The sequence below is a fragment of the Coenobita brevimanus genome, chromosome 52, assembly GCF_032717465.1.
Source record: "Coenobita brevimanus isolate Jiangsu-jjx chromosome 52, ASM3271746v2, whole genome shotgun sequence".
NCBI lineage: Eukaryota > Metazoa > Arthropoda > Malacostraca > Decapoda > Coenobitidae > Coenobita > Coenobita brevimanus.
Window position 1 is genome coordinate 13,262,508 of NC_137005.1, and position 21,507 is coordinate 13,284,014.

General features: G+C 42.4%; 1 pseudogene; it reads left to right on the forward strand.

Moving 5' to 3' along the window:
- The first annotated feature begins 214 nt into the window (after nt 1–214).
- LOC145400549 (5S ribosomal RNA) lies at nt 215–333 on the forward strand (annotated as a pseudogene).
- Nucleotides 334–21,507: the final 21,174 nt, after the last annotated feature.

The window sequence follows — 21,507 nt, forward strand, 5'->3', positions numbered from 1 at the left end:
ATCTTCATTTTCATCTCCCGACTTTCATTTCCGCCTTTCTCTCTCTCTCTCTCTCTCTCTCTCCCCTATCATTTACACACCCACTGCTGCTGGAAGCAGTAAATAGATAGGTAGATAGATAGATATGGATATACCAATACGTATAGATACTGATAAACATATGTTGATAGATTGTGACGATTTGTCTGTGGCGTTTGTATATATATATATATATATATATATATATCCCACGTTGAGTACACCGCTTCCCGTCCGATCAGCGAAGTTAAGCAACGTTGGGTCTGGTTAGTACTTGGATGGGTGACCGCCTGGGAACACCTGATGCTGTTGGCATCCCTACGTGTCAAGTGGGGTTGGTGGAGGATTAGTGCCCCTCCCTGTAAAACAATTAACTGTAAGCCCTTGGCCACCCCGTTTGGGATACATGGCGTCTGGCAATGAATGAAATATATATATATATATAATGTGTGTGTGTGATAGCGAAATAGCTGAAACAGTTTGAACTGGACCAAACTTAATGAAACGGTTAAGGCTCTTCCCCATAATATTTTAATTGTTTTTGAGAACTTCAGGTAAAAAATCATGGCCGCATCACAAGGCTGTTTGAAGCAGTTCTGATTCACTTTTGAGCAGACTTGAAGGCAGGGCTGAGAGTAAGGTAAGAATGAAACCTGTCGATTACGAGAATGATCAGTCAAGATCAATGTTATAGGAAAGGTCAAATTTCGCCCCGTGTGTGTTTGTGCGTGATGAAATTAAGTAAGAGTTTTGATCCGATCTGAGCCAAACTTAGAAGAAAAGCTGAAATTTCGATGATGGTTTAACATATTCTTCTTGAGAACCAGAGGTCAAAAATCTAAGTTACATTGTAAGGTCGGGTTAGGTAGTTCCGATTTAAGCAAACTTTGTGCAAGTGTTCAGGGTGAGGCAAGAATGAAGGAATTCGATTTTGAGAAGCACCACTCAAAAGGTCAAGGTTACATGCCTAGGCTAACCTCGACAGTTGTGTTCCGATTTAAACAGAACTTGGTGAAACGGTTGAGGATACAACAAAGATGGACTGTTTTCATTTTAAGAATAATTAGTCAAAGGTAAATACGACAGGGCAAGGTCAAATTTCTACCAGTGTGTGTGTTCCTTCGTGAATAAAATAACCAAAGTACTTTTTATCTGACTTGGAAAAACTTGGTGGATGGATTTAGAGTCAATGAGGGGATGACTTTTTTTTCTTCTTTTTTTAAGAACAGTGGGTCAAAGTTAATGGCCACATTCTAAGAACAACGCAGACATTTCTTAGCACGTTTCGAGAGACTTTATAGTGCACATAAGGAAAACAAAGATACAGTAATTCAGTCTTGAGAGGAATCTGTCGAGAGTCAAAGTAACCGGTTACGCTGTTGTTTAGATTTAAAATGAACTTGACTGGAGGTCTGAGGGTTGGCTCCTGATGAACAGAATAGATTTTGGGAATAATATATCAAAAGTCAATGTCACGGAGCAAGGAAAACTCAAACAGTTCTCTTACAGTTTAAACCGAACTTGGTATAAAGCCTAAGGATGACAAAGGAATGAAGTAATTGTATTTTGAGAACAGTCGCAAAAGTCAAGGTCATGAGATGTCAAATGCTCGGCTCATACTCGTAGACCATTTAGAAGGTGTGGGTGTTACACATCTCTCGGTGGATTTTCTTGTTCATTCTTTTAATCTCTCTCTCTCTCTCTCTCTCTCTCTCTCTCTCTCTCTCTCTCACACACACACACACACACACACTAGTACTCCTCCCCCCTTTGCACAAACAGCCTTCCTAATCTCTCATTTCTCACAACGGGGTGCGGCTTGAGCTTTCCCAGGATTAGTGATGACGGTGCGCCAGTTGTTGCGTTCTTCTAAGGGTGGTAATCTAAAAGTATTTAATTAGTTTGTAAGACCTCTATATTGTTTTTTTTTATTTTTTTTTATTTATTTATTTATTTTTTGTTTTTGTAATTTACTCTTCAGTATCCTATTCTATGATCATGAGAAAGGTTGTATCGATTTCAAAGGAATACAAATTTAATACCGAACAAGAGAATGCTATGGTATAATGTGGAAATTAAATCGGTAAAGATGATGTATTACTATATACCCAGCGTCATCTAGTATGCGTGCCTACGTCCTGTAATATCCCATCCTCCCATTCCGTGCTTTTCCCATATCTCTTTCTCTTATCCGATTCTCCTCTTCATATTCCATTCATTTCAACATCAGCATCCGCTTCATTCTCCAGTGTACCTCATCCTCTTCCTTATTTGTCACAGTTCCTTTTTTTCTCACTTGTTTCTGTCGTTCATCACTCAATGATTATTCAGTCTCTCTTCCCTTCCCACGCTTCTGTACCATACCTTTAACTTCTTCATCATCTCTTTTCTGTGTAACACCCTTGTCTTCCTTTCCCTTTTTTTATCTTCACTTCCTACCTTTTTGGTATATTACTTTGTCATTATTTTTCTTTTCCTTTTGCATTTGCAACCTTAATTTCTTCCCCAGTCACTCCTTCTTCCTTATCTCTTACCTTTGCCCCTTTTCCATTAACGCTGTTTCTCACTTTTCAGTCTTCTCTACTCCACACATTCCAAATACATTTTTTTTTTCTCTCAGTTTTTGTTAGTCTGCACCTTTCTCAGCTCCCAATTTTCTCATCTCTCTCTCTCTCTCTCTCTCTCTCCCTCTCTCGTGAATCAGTTCGCTACGGTGACGACGAGCGAAGCGATGTATACATGACCTTCAGTTATATAATGAGTGGTCCAAAACGACACGGTCCGTCCGCCATGGTTTTCAGAGACTAATAACTTTTCTACCATGTGAGACAGAAGATATTTTTTCAGTAGGTAGTAGATACATTCGATATATTTTGTTTTTCGCTATGTATTTACTCATGAGACCAAAGAAACCCCCTGGAATCCCTGGGAGTTTCTTTGGGCTTTAATTGCCATACCCCACCATGAAACAGACAAAAAAAAAGTTTCCTGTTGTAACACTATGTTTTCTTGCATGAATTCGAATAATTAAGTATGGGATATTACGCTCATAACTTTACATGAAAATTCTTCCTGTCTTTAGGGGAAGAAATCAGGCAGGGAAATCGCTCCATTTCTGGGTTTTATCATCATTCGATCAGTAGCCAAGTATTTACCGATCCAGTTCGTTGACATGGCAAGTCGGGAGCAGAGAACTGAACATTGCGCATGTGACAAATGCTAGAGCACCTCGCCATATGCACATCCAGAAAGAAAACGTGAGAGAGAGAAAACATGAGAAAGTTACCGTAATATTTTAGCTCACTTACTGTATTCTTCTGTTATTGTTCAACTACCTCACCAGAAATATTGAAAGTTTACACCAAGATGAACTTACAATGATAGGCCTATGTACAAACGCTCGCACGCTAGTTACGCGCTCACAAAGCGCAGTTCACTAGTTTTATATCTTGTATAGCCAGATGATTGTATTCATTTTTGGACACTCATTGTGAAGGGATTAGAAACAATCTCCAATAACACCCCAAATATTCTTCATTAAATTTTGTGACATAAATATCTTGCCATTTAAATATGGTATCCTGAACACTTTCCTGGAAAGGAAACGTAGTTTGCATTTTTCACTGCTCATTCTCTTGGTCCGACTGAGTGTTACTACCCTTTACCTCCTAAAGTGGCCATATGGTTACCAAAACAAGTACCATGTTCTTTCCTGTCTGGTCACCAAGGAACTAATCGAAACATGTGATAACAGGTTTGAACTTGTGTGTTACACATCCCTCTGTCAAGCCATGTCGAGAAATCAGTTCTTGAGCTGCGCTCACCGAGGACAGACGTCCCTTTCTTAGAGTGAACCACTTCTTCTGAGCATCAAAATGGATGGTAAAAATAGGTAAGCCTTGAAATTCTAGAGTGTCTGTTATAATGATGAGCTATTGCTACCATAATCTGGACCTACAGTGGTATGTTTTAGTGTGAAATTATCAAATCGAAATTCGGTGTGAGAATACCATATAAGCAAGTTTGTTTTTTAGGTAACCATATGGTTACCTTAGGAGAATATGATTACATTTTTTAATAATTATGTTCCTATATGCTCTGTCAAAAATATCAGTATTGCCATATGTTTCCACATATTCCAGAAAGAAGAACTTAACCCTCAACGAAGCCTTAGATCTGCTAGACGAGTTGGGTAGATGTGAAGATATATACATCGAGCCCCCGGACGTCAACATCTTGAGTGATGAAGATTCTGGTGCTGAAGATGGAGGAGATATCTTTTACCCTGAAAATCTATCTGGCAATCAGTTACTAGCCTCTGCTGAGTTTCAAGCATCTCACAGTGATGATGGTGATGATCAACATCTACAAGAAGCAAGTGTGGAACATAAATATAATGAAAGTGATGAACAACAACATAAAGCAAAGAAACTTAAAGTGACACAAACGTCAGAAAAAGTGAACTGGAGCAGAAATGAGAGAAAACCAGCCCATGCACCTTTTTTTCCTGACATGAGTTGCAGTTAATATAGAGATTTCAGTATGGTTGAACTGTTCGAGCTATTCTTTGATGAGGAAATACTTGCAGAAACAAAGGACCAAACGACAAAATATTGTTTGAAGAAAACCTGGCCTGATATTAGTGTATCCATAAATGAACTGCGAGTTTTTTTTTTGCTATTTTAATTGTGTCTGGTTACAATTCATTGCCCAGTAAGGCTATGTACTGGTCTCATGATTATGATTGAATGATTGATTGAAAAAAATAATTACAATCTGGCGGCGCAACTGCCAGGGTCATATGCCGCCGGATGACAAAGTAGAAGACACAGCAAAAAAAAAGTGCCTATTCAAAATGAAGTTAATATCTGTTAGTAGGAATAAAACACTAAAAATAATAAAAGAATAGTTTATAAAATAACAATTACTTATAAAAGTGGAAGGAGGCCCGCCTCCTGAAGAAAACTAAAAACGTCAGTAAAATCGTTAGAGGCCTCACCAAGCATCGAGGACAAACAGTAGGCACCATCTGCTCCCCCATGCCTATGAAGGAACCTCTGACGCAGGCTCCCCAGACTCGGACACTCGACCAACAAGTGACGGACAGTAAGGGGAACAAGGCAGTCATCAGAGTACGGTTGAGTTTCACCACACATGAGGAACCCATGTGTAAGCCGAGTATGCCCAATGCGAAGCCTAGTAAGAGCCACCTCCAGTCGCCGAGACATAGAGGGAAGAACCCTTGGCACAACCACTCTCTGAAAGGTTTCTTTTAGTTTATTGTGAGAAACACCATCCCAGTGTCTCTGCCAACACGTACGAATTGCATACCGCAAGTAAGGTGTTACATCAGAAACAGGAAGTGGGTAGTCAGCTGGGGGCTGTTGAGAAGATGCAGCTTTAGCTAAAGTATCTGCGTTATGAGGAACATACTGAGGTGGTTTGGCCATGTGGAGAGGATGGAGGGTGAAAGACTGACGAAGAGAGTGTATGTGAGTGAGGTGGAGGGGGAAAGAGGGAGGGGGGAGGCCGAGGATGAGATGGAGGGATGGGGTGGAGAGGTATATGAGAGAGGGGTATGTGAGTTGGGAGCAGGGGAGTGAAATGGCGGGGGACAGGGCGACTTGGAGGCGATTTGTTTGTGGCCACCCCAAACGGGACTGGGGCGTCTGGCAATAGATAGAGATAGATAGAGATCTGCCCTCTCATTGCCCACCACACCAACATGTGCAGGAACCCAACAAAAGTCCACACGGCGGCCACGACGGCCAAGAAGAAAACGCCACTCTAAAACTGATAAAACCAATGGATGGGATGCATTAAAAGACTCCAGTGCAGACAAAGCACTACGCGAGTCACTAAAAATCATAAAAACGGATTGGGGGAGAGTAAAAATGATTTTAAGGGCATATAAAATTGCGATCAGTTCTGCTGTATACACTGAAGTAATGCCAGGAAGGCTACTGCCCCTACTAAAGGAAGGGAAGACAACACCAAATCCTACTCCAGTATCAGTCTTAGACCCGTCAGTATAGACGGGGACAGAACCCTCATGAATGGAGGCATGTTCTAAAAAGAGAGAGAGGGACACCTGAGAGGGAAGTGAGCCCTTTTTTTCAACAACGGACCTACAGAATGTCACGCGAGGGAGTAGCCAAGAACCCACCCTTAGGATCCGATGTGGACAAATTGCCAGTCTCGGGAGAGAGAGGGCTAGCATAACAGACCGGACCCTGTAACCAAATGGCTTTGGGAAATTAGGACGGGTCTCAAAAACAGAAGATCGGGAATCCTGTGAGACAGTGGCACAAGAAATTGAGTCTGGAATGCGGTGAAGACGATACCAACACCTCATCATTAGCAACTGGCGTCGCAAGTCCAAGGGGAGTACACCAGCATCTACCAACAAATTTGGAATTGGGGATGATCTGAATGCCCCGGTTGCCAGACGTACACCAGCATGATGCACAGAATTTAACAACCGGAGGCGGGCATCTGTTGCAGAGGAGTAGACCTCACATCCATATTCAAGTTTAGGAAGAATAAGAGACCTATGCAAGAGGAGGAGGGTCTGACGGTCAGCACCCCAAGAGGTATGAGCTAAAACCCTCAAAAGATTCAAAGCTTTAAGACAAGCCACCTTAACAGAACGAATATGAGGAACCCAGGTTAATCTTCTATCAAACAGAAGACCTAGAAACCGCGTCTCTTCCACACAGGATATTCTTCTACCACAGAGATACAAGTCAGGGTCTGGGTGGACTCCTCGAAGACGACAAAAATTTATAGCCACTGTCTTTGCTGAAGAAAAATGGAAACCGTGTGTTTCTGCCCAGTCAGAAATTCTATTGAGAGCCAGCTGCAACTTCCTCTCTATCAGAGACATTCTAGACGCAGTGAAGGAAATCGAGAGGTCATCGACATACAGTGATCCTCGTACACCATCAGGAAGTACACTGATGATGCTGTTAATGGCTACAGCGAACAGAGTAACACTAAGGATACTCCCCTGTGGTACTCCATCTTCTAGTGCTTGGGGATTAGAAAGCACTCCTCCCACTCGCACCCTTAAAATTCGGTTAGATAAAAACTGTTGAATAAAAACAGGTAAGCGCCCACGAAGACCAAACTAATGAAGAGAGAGTAAAATACCATGACGCCATGCAGTGTCATATGCCTTTTCCAGATCAAAGAAGACCGTGACCTGGTGTTGGTTAGTGGAGAAAGCCTCACAGACAGAAGATTCCAAAGACAGTAATGCATCAGAGGTAGATCGCATTCTTTGAAAACCATACTGGGCAGGGGATAAGAAGTCACCTCTCTCTAAAAACCACACAAGCCTAACATTGACCATCTTTTCCAAAACTTTACATATACAAGACGTCAAAGAAATAGGCCGATAATTCGTCGCCTCTAGGTGGTCCTTATCTGGTTTGGGGATGGGGATAACTACAGCAACACCCCAACAAGCCGGAAACTCCCCAGAACACCAGATCTTATTAAACAGTGAAAGCAAAAACAACAGGGACTCATCAGACAGGTGGCGTAAAAAGGCATAAGGAATATTATCAAAACCAGGAGAGGAATCAAGGCACTGCGACAGAGCCGACTGGAGTTCAAAAATTGAAAATGGAACATTGTAAGGCTCTCCCCCAGCAGAGACAAAACTGAGACCACGAGATTCTAGGCGCCGACGGTGGCAAGCCGAAGGTGTATCTGCATCCTTCTTTGACACACTGGCAAAATGATTAGCAAGCAACTCTGCAACAGCAAATGGATCAGCCACAGTTCCACCTGGTGCAGATAAAACAGGAGGGGATGGAACAGTAAATTTACCTGAAGTTTCTTTACCCGGTTCCACACCTGGGTGATGTAAGTCCTCGAATTGATGGAGGAAACATAACCCTTCCAGGATGAACGCCTGGCCTCCTTTAAAACCCGCCTCATATGAGCTCATGCCCTCTGATACGCCACCAAATACTGAGGATCCCCACGGTGATGACGAAGTCGTGAGAAGGCGACTCGTTTGGCTCTCACTGCGGAACCGCAAGCCGAGTTCCACCAAGGAACAGGACGTTTAGGAAACTGACCCTTTGTTTTTGGAATAGATAATAGGGGTGCTGAGTGCAGCATGGTATTGAAATATGACACAGCCTCCGTAAGACAGCCAAACTCATTGACAGAAAGGGAAATGGAACTTAATTCCCTGAAATATGGCCAGTCAGCCTTATCCAGAAGCCAGCGAGGAAGACGTGGCTGAGGTCCACCTGCACTAGCAGTTAAGAGTAACGGAAAATGGTCGCTGCCATACAGGTCTGGCAACACATCCCAGTTAAAATCTAAAAGAGCATCAGCTGAACATAAGGACAAATCAATGGCTGTAAAAGTTCCTGTCTGGCTATGGAAATAAGTCATTATATTGGAGTTTAAAACACCTAACTCCTCATCTTCCACTAAAGAGGCCAGCATAACACCCCGAGGGTTGGCCTCACTGTTTCCCCATAGTGGATGGTGACCATTCATATCGCCTAGTAACAGAAAGGGAGAAGGAAGGCCATGAATAAGGCGTTCCAGATCCGCCCTTTCAACAGTTGCACTAGGAGGTAGATAAAGACTGCAAACTGTATACTGCCGACATAAAAACATCCAGACAGCAACTGCCTGCAAGGGACTGGAAATTTCCAGATGACTATATGGAATATCCTGGCGAAGGAAGATAGCAGCACCTCCATGACGACCTTGGCCCAGCACAGGATCAGAATAAAAAGCATTGTAGCCAGAAGGACCAGCAGGAACAGTATCACCAACCATGGTCTCCTGGATACACATGCATTGCGGAGTAAATTGAGAAACTAGATGACACAGTTCCTCATAGTTAGCACGTAAACCCCGACAATTCCACTGGATGATAGAACCCATAGTGAGGGGGAAAATGATTAAGTGCGGGACTGTACACCTCCTGACATCCGAGTGGGTTTGGAATGATGCTTAGGAAGGCCCTTGGTAAGAGACTGTCCAGCACCAGGAACCCGTGTTTTATGTCGAACATCCGTGGGCAAACGTGAGGACGTGGAAGAGGAAAGTTTTAGAACACTCTTCCTTTGAGGTGGAATAACATTCGGTTTAGATAGAGGCTCGGAGGCCGCCTTGGGTAATGTGGGACGGCCAGTGCTACCATTAGAAGTTCCAGAAGTGGAAACAGAGTCAACAGGATTAGAACCCTGCAAGGTTGATATTATACTTTTCAGAACGGACGCATCAGCGGTCTCTCCAACACCATCCCCAGGTGGAGACCTGACTACAGGTGAACCACCAGCAGCAGCTTCTATTTGGCTAGACCTCTAAGCCTCTGAGGCAGAGGGAACAGTAGAGAGGTTGATACAAGGTTCGACAACAGAAACCTTAGGTGGCCGGCTTTCAGGCTCTGAGGACTCTGACGAATTACGATGATGTTTGCCAGATACAGAAGGAGCCTCGTTCATACTGGACAATGGAGGATGAGTCTCGTCAGCGTGTACATCTGCCACCACCACAGAAGTGCGTGAACCATCAGCCACCGAAGTGGAGGCAGAGACAGTTGGAGCAGTGGGTGGATGAGCATCAGTCACACACGTATCAGTAATTCCAGGGTTAACAACATCCGTCAAATCAGTAGTTGGGGAAGTGGTCACTGTAAAGGGTCGTGGCAACTTCTGGGACACAGAACGACGTACAGGTGCCCCAGAAAGGACAGAAGCATAAGTAAATCCAGGCTGAAAGAAGAGAGTCTGGGCCCTCCTCTTTGCTTCTGGAAAGGGAACCTTCTCATGTGCGCGAATGCTCAAAACTTCCTTTTCAAGGCAGTACCGAGGACAGTTTTTGGAAGATACAGCATGAGGACCCCCACAGTGATAGCATTTAACCTGCCCCGTCCCGGCAACTTTTCGACCACTGGTACCCCCCAATCCCGGGCAATTTTCGACCTTTTTTTTTTTTTTGCTTAAACTTTCGCTTTTGGTCAGAAACAATGGCCGGTGGCAAAGAAAGTGGTCCCTGGGGTCCCTAATTAGCTTAACCAGGTATGCGATGGTCCCAGCTGGCCCCGTGTTCTCCCTATGCGGTGTGAGCATCAAACGTTTTCTATGGTATTATAAGTTTGGGAAACCAATGAAAGTAAGTAGAAATGAATTTATTACAAACATAAAAACATGTGATAAAAGAGTATATTGGATTTTATACAAAAATAGAGCGGAAATAACCATTGTACCATCGTGAGAAACGAGCAAAATCGGCCAACTTGGTTCCCATGAATCACTAACATTCTAAAATCATGATACATATAATTTCTTTTACTTACATAATACTTCTACAATAACATTACACCATTTTACATTATATTGAACTGTTTTTACGTATTCACAGGCCTTTTGATAACATTTAGCGTAATGCTAGCGCTAATTTACGTAGTGAGTGAACTCGCTGTGACTGATGTTTCAACTCGTATTGTGCTTTTTCTTCTAACATAATACCTTTCTAATATTATTATACACTTTTCAACTTTATAGAACTGTTTTGAGATTATTTCAGGCCTTACGTAAATATATAGCGTAATAATAGCGCATAATAACACACACGGTGAAGTCGCTATGACAACTAATTCAACTTACAACCTATTTTTGTACTTATATAATAATTCTCCACTAACATTGCACATGTTTACACTTGATATAATTGATATTACATCATTTCTAAACGTAAGATGGAACTTAGCGTCATATTTGCGCGTACTTACACAGGGAGTGTTATCGCGATATCATTTGTTTCATCTTACACAAGTAATCAACTTATAAAATTCCTTACTACTAACATTACAACATATTCCACTGTATATAATTCCTATCACATACTTACTGACCAGAATGTGGGTGTACTCATGACATCAATTATGACAACTTACAGTAATGTTCAACTTATACGTTTTATTCATGCTAACATTACACCCGTTTCCACTTTATTTCCTTGCTATCACATATTTACTGACCAGATTTACACAGTGGGTGTAGTTTTGATAACAATTCTTTCCACTTACACTAATTCTCATCTTATACATTACTTTTCTGAAAAAATAACACCCGTTTCAACTTTATATTTGACTTAGCACCTACTGACTGGCCTTACCATTATCATGAGCGTCATTTTGCCTTCCCACACAGTTTCAGAAGTGTACGAGATTATGGTATTCCTTGAAACAAGGCTGAAGGCACAACGCAACATTGCACTCGACACACTCGTATCTTGTGTCTTTTCTCTGCGTTGATGGTCTGACTGTCGAGTGCTTACATACATGGCAGCGACGCTGGGGTTTACGACGGTTTGGTTCGGAAGGGATTGCGCTGGGGTAGTGGCGGGCTGCAAGACGTAGGGGAGTCTGAGCAGCACGGGGGGCGCGGGGGCAGTGTGGGGGTCTTTCCTGGGCATGCTTGGCGATTATTTCACGTGCCAGCTCCCTCACAAACCCCTCAAAGGTCTCGGATACTCCGGTGGTCATTGCGTGCAGGTAGTGGGCTTTCAGGACCGTGATGTCAAGCAAGTGGAAAAACAGTTTCTTGTACCACTTCATCGTTGTCCTGGCACAGTCAACACTTGAAATCATCGAGTCTGACTGATCAACTTGCCTCATGTTCAGATTATAGGCAAGTACAGACTCTGGTTTCCATACGTTGCGCCTCCTCTCGCTACGGTGATCCACGGAGTCTGTGCGGTGCATGAGGGGGCTGTGAACAGTTGATAGGAGACAAACTTCCCTGTTGTGGTTCCACAGGGTTGCAAGGATGTTATTGGCCTGGAAGAAAACCACCTCATTCTTGTCAAGTTTCCTCCCTATCTTGACCATATGGCAACGGTTTCTCTTGACTGTACCACAGACTCCGGTGTCGTGTTGGTGGAGGAACCTAGCGAGAAGAGGGCTAGTGTACCAGTTGTCCAGATACAAAACATGACCACGATGAAGGTACTCTTCTATCATTGTCTTCACCACGGCCCCAGAGAGTCCTATACTCCGATCTTCTATTATATCTGTCTGTGCGCCCGTGTACAAGACTATGTCTTGCACATAACCAGTCTTACAGTCACACATAACAAAGATCTTGAACCCGAAACGGTGTCTCTTGCTGGGTATATACTGCCTAAAGGAAATATTGCCTCTCCACAACACAAGACTCTCGTCTATGACGAGGTCTCTGTAGGGATAAAATGAGGAGCGGAACATTTCCCGTAAATGATCAAATACCAGCCTAATTCTCCTCATTTTATCGGTGTTATTTGCATTGGCTGGATCATCTGCATCAAAAAAGTGGAGGCGGCCGAGAATAAACTGAAATCTATTACGACCCATCACCTTTCCAAAGAAAGGTGTTAGGATGATTTGATCCGTTGTCCAATAGGCAGGAATTTGATTTTTCTTCACCACACCCATCAAGATTACCAGGGCCAAAAATAGGAATATCTCTGATATAGTCACGGGAAAGTCATACTGTTCTGCATGCTTGCTTGTGGTTCCTAGGCGTTCACTTTCAAGGCGCTGGGATTGTGAAAATATATTCGTCTGTTCTACTATGCGCCCAACAAACGCCTCATCAAAAAACAAGTTGAAAAAATCTAAACGTGACGACCCAGCATTTACACCTGGAGCCGTGCAACCTGACCGCCACTCCTCAGTGAACTGGTGAATGATGGGAGTAAAATTACTCCCATCCTCCCAGTTCCACGTGACACCACCGTCTCCAGCCACGTCACCATCGTCCCCTTCGCCAGGGTGGGGAGGTGAGGGTGGTGGGGGAGGTTGGGGAGGTGGAGAGCTGCGCCTCTCATCACTCGCACTTCTCTTCCCTCTCCCTTTTCCTTTGCCCTTTTCCTTCCCTTTCTTTCCTTTCCCCACATCCTGGGGCTGTGGGGAGGAAGTTTGGGCATATTCAGGGGCGAAAGAAGTGCTGGGGAGTGACTCAACCTCCTCTCCCCTAGGCCTACGAGCACCACGTGCTCGTGCTGCCTCCCTCACACCACTGGCCCTTTCACCCCGCACTACCACCACACCACTCTCACTGTCACCCCGCGCTGCCGCCACAACACTTTCCCTTTCTCCCAGCAATCCCACCACACCACTTGCTACTTCCCCAGACAAAGTACTTGAACCATACCTTTGGTGTCGTCTCGCCCCACCTTCTGATCCATGTGGTGATATTTTTTCCTTTCCCAACCACTCGGCGATATCACGTCCTAGCCCTCCGTCATCCTCATCGTCCTCATCCTGATCAGAATCGTGATGGAGAGATAGCTGTGCACGTGGTTGGGGAGCAGCCTGGCCTTCCCTTGCCTTACGGTATGTCACATACCGCGTTTTTCGGGGCGAAGGGACCTCCTCATCACTGCTACTTATTTCTTCCTCTGGCTGGACATAATCGCGATCCACCACATCATCATCGAGTGGAGAATCACTGTCTCCAGTGAAGGCTTCCAGGACGGATGCAATTTGCTCATCTGAGAGACCTTTCCGCGCCATGTCTGACCTGGGTCACTGCTGGCAGGTGAGTGACCGAGACAAGGGCGAGCGCGGGTCATGCGGGGTCTAAGACGCTGCCCGCCTGGCGGCAGGTAGGGGAGGCTTGGGTACCCGGGCGAAACGAAAATCTCCCGCGAATTTTGAAAATTGTGGAAATTATGAACCTTGCAATTGCAGGACGTTGAAGTACGTCCTCGGGACTGGCTGTGACAAAACGTGAGGACGTGGAAGTACGTCCTCGGGACGGCTCGGGTTAAGGGGTCCTGGACAATCACTCGTATGACTCATTTTGCCACAGGAGACACAAACACCAGGAAGGCCAGCCAGTGCATGTTGGCAAAATTTGCTAACATGTTATACCCCTGACAGTGGAAACACCACTTTGGGTTTGGAACATAAGGCTTCACAGGCAGAGAGAGCCAAGCAAGTTTCACTGAGGCAGGCAACGTTAAATGGTCAAAGGTCAGAAACAGCGTCGGAGTTGGGGTCAGAATACCATCGATATTCTTCTGTACCCAGTCAACTTTTACAACACCATAAGCGTGTAGTTCCTCTAATAACCGTGACTCAGGGTATCACAGGAGGTCCTGGGAGTAAATGACCCCCTTACACTGATTAAAGGTGGCATGAGGTATGCGGGACATGCTGTGACCAGAAACGGAGGTCAGAGTCTGGAGACGTGAGCTCTCTTCTGGGGAGGAAACCTCAGTTAGGAGGCTACCATCCCCTTGGGTAGAAATTATTGGTTCGCGGCCACAGGAAGAAACAATTGCACGGTGTAAATAAAAGATGTCTGTATCCAGTACTGAACCACCTGCAGAGGGTTTCAGCACTAGATACTTTACGAATTTTTCCTGGTTCGTATCATCTTGGTCAAACCTTGGAGCCAAACCTACCCGACGGGATCTTCTCCCACCCCCAGCTGAACGCTGGGGCAGAGGTGAGAAGTCACCAGGGGCCTGAAAAGGTTCCAGTGTGGCAATGACGGATGTGCAGTCCGAAGAGAGTCCAGGGGCAGATGCAATGTCATCAATGGGTGTATTTGAAAATAAAGCCATCAATAACACAAAAAACCTTCATTCCCCCACCCCTCCACCCACCATGGAGCCCAACAAGGGGAAGTCATATGTCAAGGATAGCACCACTGGCAACTCCAGAGGTAGCGGGAAAGTATACGCGGGTAACCACCGGGGGACCTGGGCAAGGGTGACTCCAGGACGATAGGAGCCACCAGGCCCCCCAGTGCCCACTTGACCCTAGCCAACGCATGACCAGCTGATTGACCTGGTCGGGCCCAACCAGGCCGCCCGTCTAGCCAGAATAAGGGACCAAAGAGGTGTATTGCTAGCTGCAGGGCGCATCATGCAGCATCGCTCAACCTCCAGGACTCCCGTCTCCCAGCATTACGGGATACTACGCACGGCAAACACGTGGGGAGGCAACAGTCCTGCCCTAGGTGGCAAATGGGCAGGGACTAACATCACCAGCAGACCTCCTCCACCAGTGATGTAGGGGGTGCTTGGTCCACGAGGCTGACAAATACCAAACCCTACAAAGGTAGGCATGCCTCCCGAGTAGGTGGCACTGCCAACCATGCTTCAAGCCCCGCCACCACGTCAAGGTGACCCACTCAGCAGGGTCTCATGATTATGACGTGTACAATCAGGCCGTGAGTAATGCAATGCGCCTGGACAGATTTGATTCAATTATGAAATGCCTTCACTTCAATGCAACTGATAACCTGGACAAAAATGACAAATATGCCAAACTGCGTCCTCTTATCTCTCATCTCCAAAAAAAAGTTTATGGAACACTTTATCCCCACACAAAGTATATCACATGACGAGGCAATGATAAAGTATTTTGGAAAGCACTGTTGTAAGCAGTCCATTCATATGAAACCCATTCGCTTTGGGTATAAAATTTGGTGTCAAAATACCCCTTCTGGCTATTTGCAAGCTTTTGATCCATACCAAGGGAAGACCTATAAAGCTAATGAAAATGTGGAAAAAGAATTTGGGAAAACTGCATCCACTGTTCTGCGCCTCATTGATGAATATAGTGAAGGTAAAAAAGGTCAACCATATCATTTCTTCTTTGACAATTTGTTCACTACAATCCCATTATTAGTTGAACTAAGTAAGAAAGGCTACAGTGCAACTGGAAACATCCGAAGCAAAAGATTAGATAAAACATGTCCAATACAAAGTGTTGCAGCACTGGAAAAAGAAGAAAGAGGTATTTCTTAATCAGTGTTCGGAAAGGTCGATGGAAGTGAAGTAGTTGTAACACGATGGAAGGATAATTCTGTGGTAACAGTGGCATCTACTCCCATGGTCAAAATCCTATTGGGAAAGTGAAACGGTGGTCAAAAAAGGATAACAAGCACACTTTGATAAATGCTCCTCACGCTATTCAAGCCTACAACAGCAACATGGGTGGCACAGATAGAAAGGATCAAAATATCAATGCATATCGCATTGGTATTCGGGGTAAAAAGTGGTGGTGGAGTTTGTTTACATGGATGCTGGATGCCACTATTCAAAATGCTTGGCAGATAGCCCGTTTTAGAGGAACTTCTATTGATCAGTTGTCTTTCAGACGAGAGTTAGCAATGGCTTACCTTCTCAAGTATCAAGCAGAACCAAAAGCTCCAGGCAGGAGGAAACTTTCTGCACCAGAAAGAGATGAAATGAAGTATGACAACACAGGTCATTTTGTTCAGCCACTTCAAGGTCATGCAAGAAGGAAATACGTGGGCGAGTTCTGTAAGTCTGTTGTGCGTACTGAGTGCTGCAAGTGTGATGTAGGATTGTGTGTGCCATGCTTTGCCTCCTACCACAAGAAGAAATGACATGTATCTAAGTATGGGCACTAGTCATTTGTATAGAATATTTAGTGATGAAGTTCCAATTGCCAAGTAAATTTTCTTGTTTTGTTTACTCAGATGGGTCACAATTATTTTAACACATAATTTTTTATATGTATTTGAAGTAAGCCTCAGCAGTGTAATTGGAAATTATATATACTGTTCGGTTGCATCAATAAAATAATGTATCTTTAAAAAGTTGCGTTTTTTGTACCTGCAGTCTCCTAAGGTGACCATACGGTCACCTCGTATAATTCAGATACTACTTATAATTTATGTAATTTTTCGCTTTTTAAAGCTAAAATACACCCAAAACAATGTATTTCAAAAGGATTTAACATAATCCAGAGAAAAAAGTTTTTCTAGGAGAAAAAGGGTTAATTCTTTATCTGTGTCTGTCTGACTGTCTGTCTGTCTCTCTGTATGTCTGCCCGTATGTCTGTCTGTATAAAATAATGACTGACGTTGGTTTAAACTTTCAAGTGAATGGTTCTGTTAACAACTCTATTACGATTACGTGTTTTTCTCTTCTTGCAACCACTAGACGAATTTATTGTAGTGGTAGGGTTCCAGTCACTTAGAACTAGGGTTACAGTTTTAGAACTATGTCTTTCCTTTAGTTTACGCCTGCCAACTGAATATATTTTTATTCAGCCCAGAAAAAGTGAATTATTTGGCTAACCTCAAGAAGAAGCAAGAAATGCTTAGTAAAAGTATTACATAATTACAAGAATACAAAGGTAACTTTACGTAGATGCCTGCCCAAAACAGTTTGGTGGAAGTACAACTCGTACTCTTTATTAAATACTGTATACCCAGGCCTCGCACTTCATAGGTGTATACAATAGATACTGTACAGCCATGACTACCTTACCCCCACCCAACTATTCTTTCCTTGCACCCACAGCCACCCTCCAGCCACATATCTAATCTGTCTATACCCAACACGCAACCGACTATGTTAACGCCTTATCAGAACTATCCCATCAACCCATCCTTCTGACCCTTAATAAAACCCGCATCGACTCCTGAAGTTCAGCCAAGTAGACTCTATTGTGTTTACTTTCGAAATTTCACTTGCGGGTAGTTAAGTAAAGAGGTAACTAAGACATCCACGAAAAAGTAAAAAGGAAAGAGTGATTAAGTGAATACCTATCTTTTGGAAGAGTAGAACAAATGGACATATACGAATACTTAAGGATTACATGCAATGAAAATAGAGGCATTAACCAAGCAATGTCTGGGAGAACTGGACTAGGATATGGGGTCTCCAAAGAGCAGGACATCAACAGCCATCACCAGAGAGGTGTCGAAATAAAGACATACTCCCACGAAAGTCACCATAATGCAGAATGCTGGCTACAGCAGCTTTGCGAACAGCATTACAGGAGAGAGAAGTATGGGTTCTCAAGGAAACACACACACACACACACACACACACACACACGTAGAGGGAGTCATCTGAGGCAGACGTTTGATATCGGCACTCCGTACCGGACCAACTCGGCCAGTGGCATTACCTAAATCAGTATCTTTGTATGAGTCAAGCTCTATACCAGGTTAGACTAAATGATTTTTTCATTATTAAAAGGAAAAAAATTAATAAGTTTAAACAAGACTTGTTCAAACAAAAGAAGAAGAACCAAGAGTTAAAAATGCGCTGAGTCAGCTGGGTTTGTTTAGACTACAGCAACACGGGGAAAGTGTACATACTCTGTAAGTACATACTCTGTTATTTTAGTATTGCAAAATGGATACATACTTTAGTCAAACAAATTTGGAAAAGAAAAGGGATAAAAGTAAAAAGCAAAATGATGATTTCTACCAAGAACTGGTTGAAGTGGAGACTCACAATAGACTGGTTGAACGTGTACACAAACTAGATATGGCTTTCAAAAACGAAATTGATGAAATAAAGAAGCAAATGCACTTGCAAAAGGAAGAGATAGAAAAACTAGGAAGGGAGGCCAATAAGAAAGACACAACCATCAGTGAACTAACAGTGGAACTGAGTACACTTAGGATGAAAGTGAGTGAAATGGCAAGTACAGTAGTCAATCACGAGAGTGTTATGGAAGAGTTCAAAAACGACACAGAGACAATTAGGCAAGCAAGCAGTCTTATGGACCAGAGCAGTGATATTGAGGAGAAGATAACACAGGTGAATGAAGCTGTGCAAAGCTACAAAAATGATGTAGAAACCACGTATGCTGAAATGGTGAAAGTAAAGAAAGACTTAGAAACAAGGGTGGAGGAAAAAAGCATTAAAAAGGAAGTAAAAAGAATAATCCAAAACAATCTAAAGTTAGTCAGAGATTCAGTAGAGATAAACAAATCTATAGTAATCACTGGTATAGAAGAGGAAGAAATAAAAAACAAAATCACAAGAGACAAAAAGGAGATGGCAAATGTAATGAGCTTACTGAAAGAAGTATCAGAGGAAATCTGTAGTCAAGACATAGAGGAACACAAAACGTTAGGGAAATACGAGAAAAGCAAGACAAGACCTCTAAAGGTGACTTTCCAGAGTGTAAACACTGTGGAAGAGATACTAAAAAAATGCAAAGAATCTTAAGCAAAAAGAGGAGTTCAAAAATGTATGGATAAAAAGATGCCTAACACAAGAGGAACTGGAATTACTGAAAGAGAAAAGGGAAGAAGCAAAAATAAAAAATGAGGGAAGATCAGAAGAGGAAAAGAAGAAATTTTTTTACAAAGTAATAGGATTGCAGGTACGAAAGTGGTACACAAACAGGATGGAAGAAAAAGGAGGAAGGTAGTAGAACCATGTCACGACAAGTATATAAACAAGATGATAAAGTTGATGTACTCAAATGTGGATGGAATGGTATCTAAATTACTAGAGATGAATGATTATGTCAGAGAAAATGAACCACAAATAATATACGTAACTGAAACAAAATTAACACCAAGGATATCCAATGACATACTAAACTTAGAGGAATACAATATATGGAGAAGAGACAGAAATTTAAAAAAAGGAGGAGAAATTATAATATTAACTAAGAAAAATCTAAAAGTCAAGGAAATAAAACTTGATATACCATCACAAGTAGAACTGATTGCAGTAGAGATCAACACATCTGAAGGTAAAGTAATTGTAGCCAATTTGTACATGCCACCCAGATCAAACACATGGGAAAGAGACGAATATGAGGACCTGGCAGAGAGTACAATTCAGAGCATAAGATCATTACTACATATAATGGAAGAGAAATCGGAAAGAATTATACTAACTGGGGATTTCAATACAAATATAAATTGGAATACTCTAGATATAATTAACCAAGAAAGCTGTTGGGACCAAAAGCTCCTGGATCTCGTACAAGAGTTTTTCCTAACGCAACATGTGAGGGAAACCACCAGAAAAAGAGGACTTGATGTACCTTGAATGCTAGATCTAATATTTACTAGGCAAGAAAATGATATTGACAGTTTAATATATTACCCTCCACTCGGCAAAAGCGATCATGCAGTACTATATTATAACTTTAGGATAGCATATGACATAGTAAACAGCAATGACAGTTACAAAAAGAGCCTAAACTATAAAAAGGGAAATTATCAAGACCTAAAGAAGTATTTCTTAGAAGTTGATTGGGAAAATGAGCTTAGAGGACAAGATTTAAATGCTGTATATAAAAAATTCTGTGAATTTTATGAAATAGGAGTCCAGAAGTACATCCTACAGCACAAAGAAGCAGATAAGAAAATACAGAAATGGTTCAATACAGAATGTAAAAAATCAAAAGAAAGAAGAGATTTGTTGTGGAATAGATACAGAAGACACAATAGTGAAAGGGCGTATAATAATTACAAACAGGCAAGAAACGACTATACAAGAATAAGGAGGGAAGCCCAAAAACAGTTTGAAGAGGATATAATAAATAAAAGTAGTGATCAACCAAAGCTGTTTTACAGCTATATCAGAAGCAAAACCAAAGTAAAAGATATAACACAATCCATTACGGACGAGGGAATCACTTATACACAAGAGAAAGATACCTGTGAAGCACTAAATAAGAATTTCCAATTAGTTTTTACAGAAGAAAAAAATTTTGACAGGCACTATGTGGAAGACGCATGTCCACACATACTACCAGATATACAAAAAGCAGAAAAAGTAATACAGGAGGAATTAAGTAGATTAGACAGAGGAGAAGCAAGTGGTCCTGATGAAATTTCATGTTGGGTATTACGAGAATGTGCAAAGGAGTTAAGTAAACCATTATTTTTAATTTTCAAGAAATCCTTGAGTCAAGGTAAACTACATATTTGGAAAAAAGCAAATATTGACCCCTTATTCAAGAAAGGAAATTGACAAAATCCACTCAACTACCGACCAGTATCACTGACCAGTGTTGTAAGCAAGGTATTGGAAAAGCTTATAAGAAAAGCTTGGGTAAATCATCTAGAAGAACACAGTATGATAAAAGAAAGACAGGTTGGTTTCAGAAAAGGAAAATCATGTGTTACTAATCTGTTGAGCTACTATGACAGAGTAACAAACACAATACAGGAAAGGGAAGGATGGGTGGACAGTATCTGTTTAGATTTCAAGAAAGCTTTTGACACAGTCCCACACCAAAGACTTTTATGGAAACTGTACCATCAAGGAGGAATTCGAGGCAAACTGTTTTGTTGGATGCAAGACTTTCTCATAAAAAGAGAAATGAGAACAGTACTAAGAGGAAACTACTCATCATGGAAAGAAGTGACTAGTGGAGTACCACAGGGTTCAGTGCTGGCACCAATCATGTTTTTAGTGTATATAAATGATATAAACAGTAACAATGGAAATGAGAGCTATCTGAATATGTTTGCAGATGATGCAAAAATACAAAGGAGAATTACTAACACAGACTCTTGTAAAGAGCTACAAGTAGAATTAAATAAACTTCATGAATGGAGTAGTACATGGCAAATGGAATTCAATGTGGACAAGTGTCATGTAATCAAGTTTGGTAAAAGTGGAAAAAGACCTGATTGGGATTATAAGTTAGGAAATAAAACCCTATACACATCAGAAAGAGAGAAAGACCTAGGTGTGATTATCAATAAC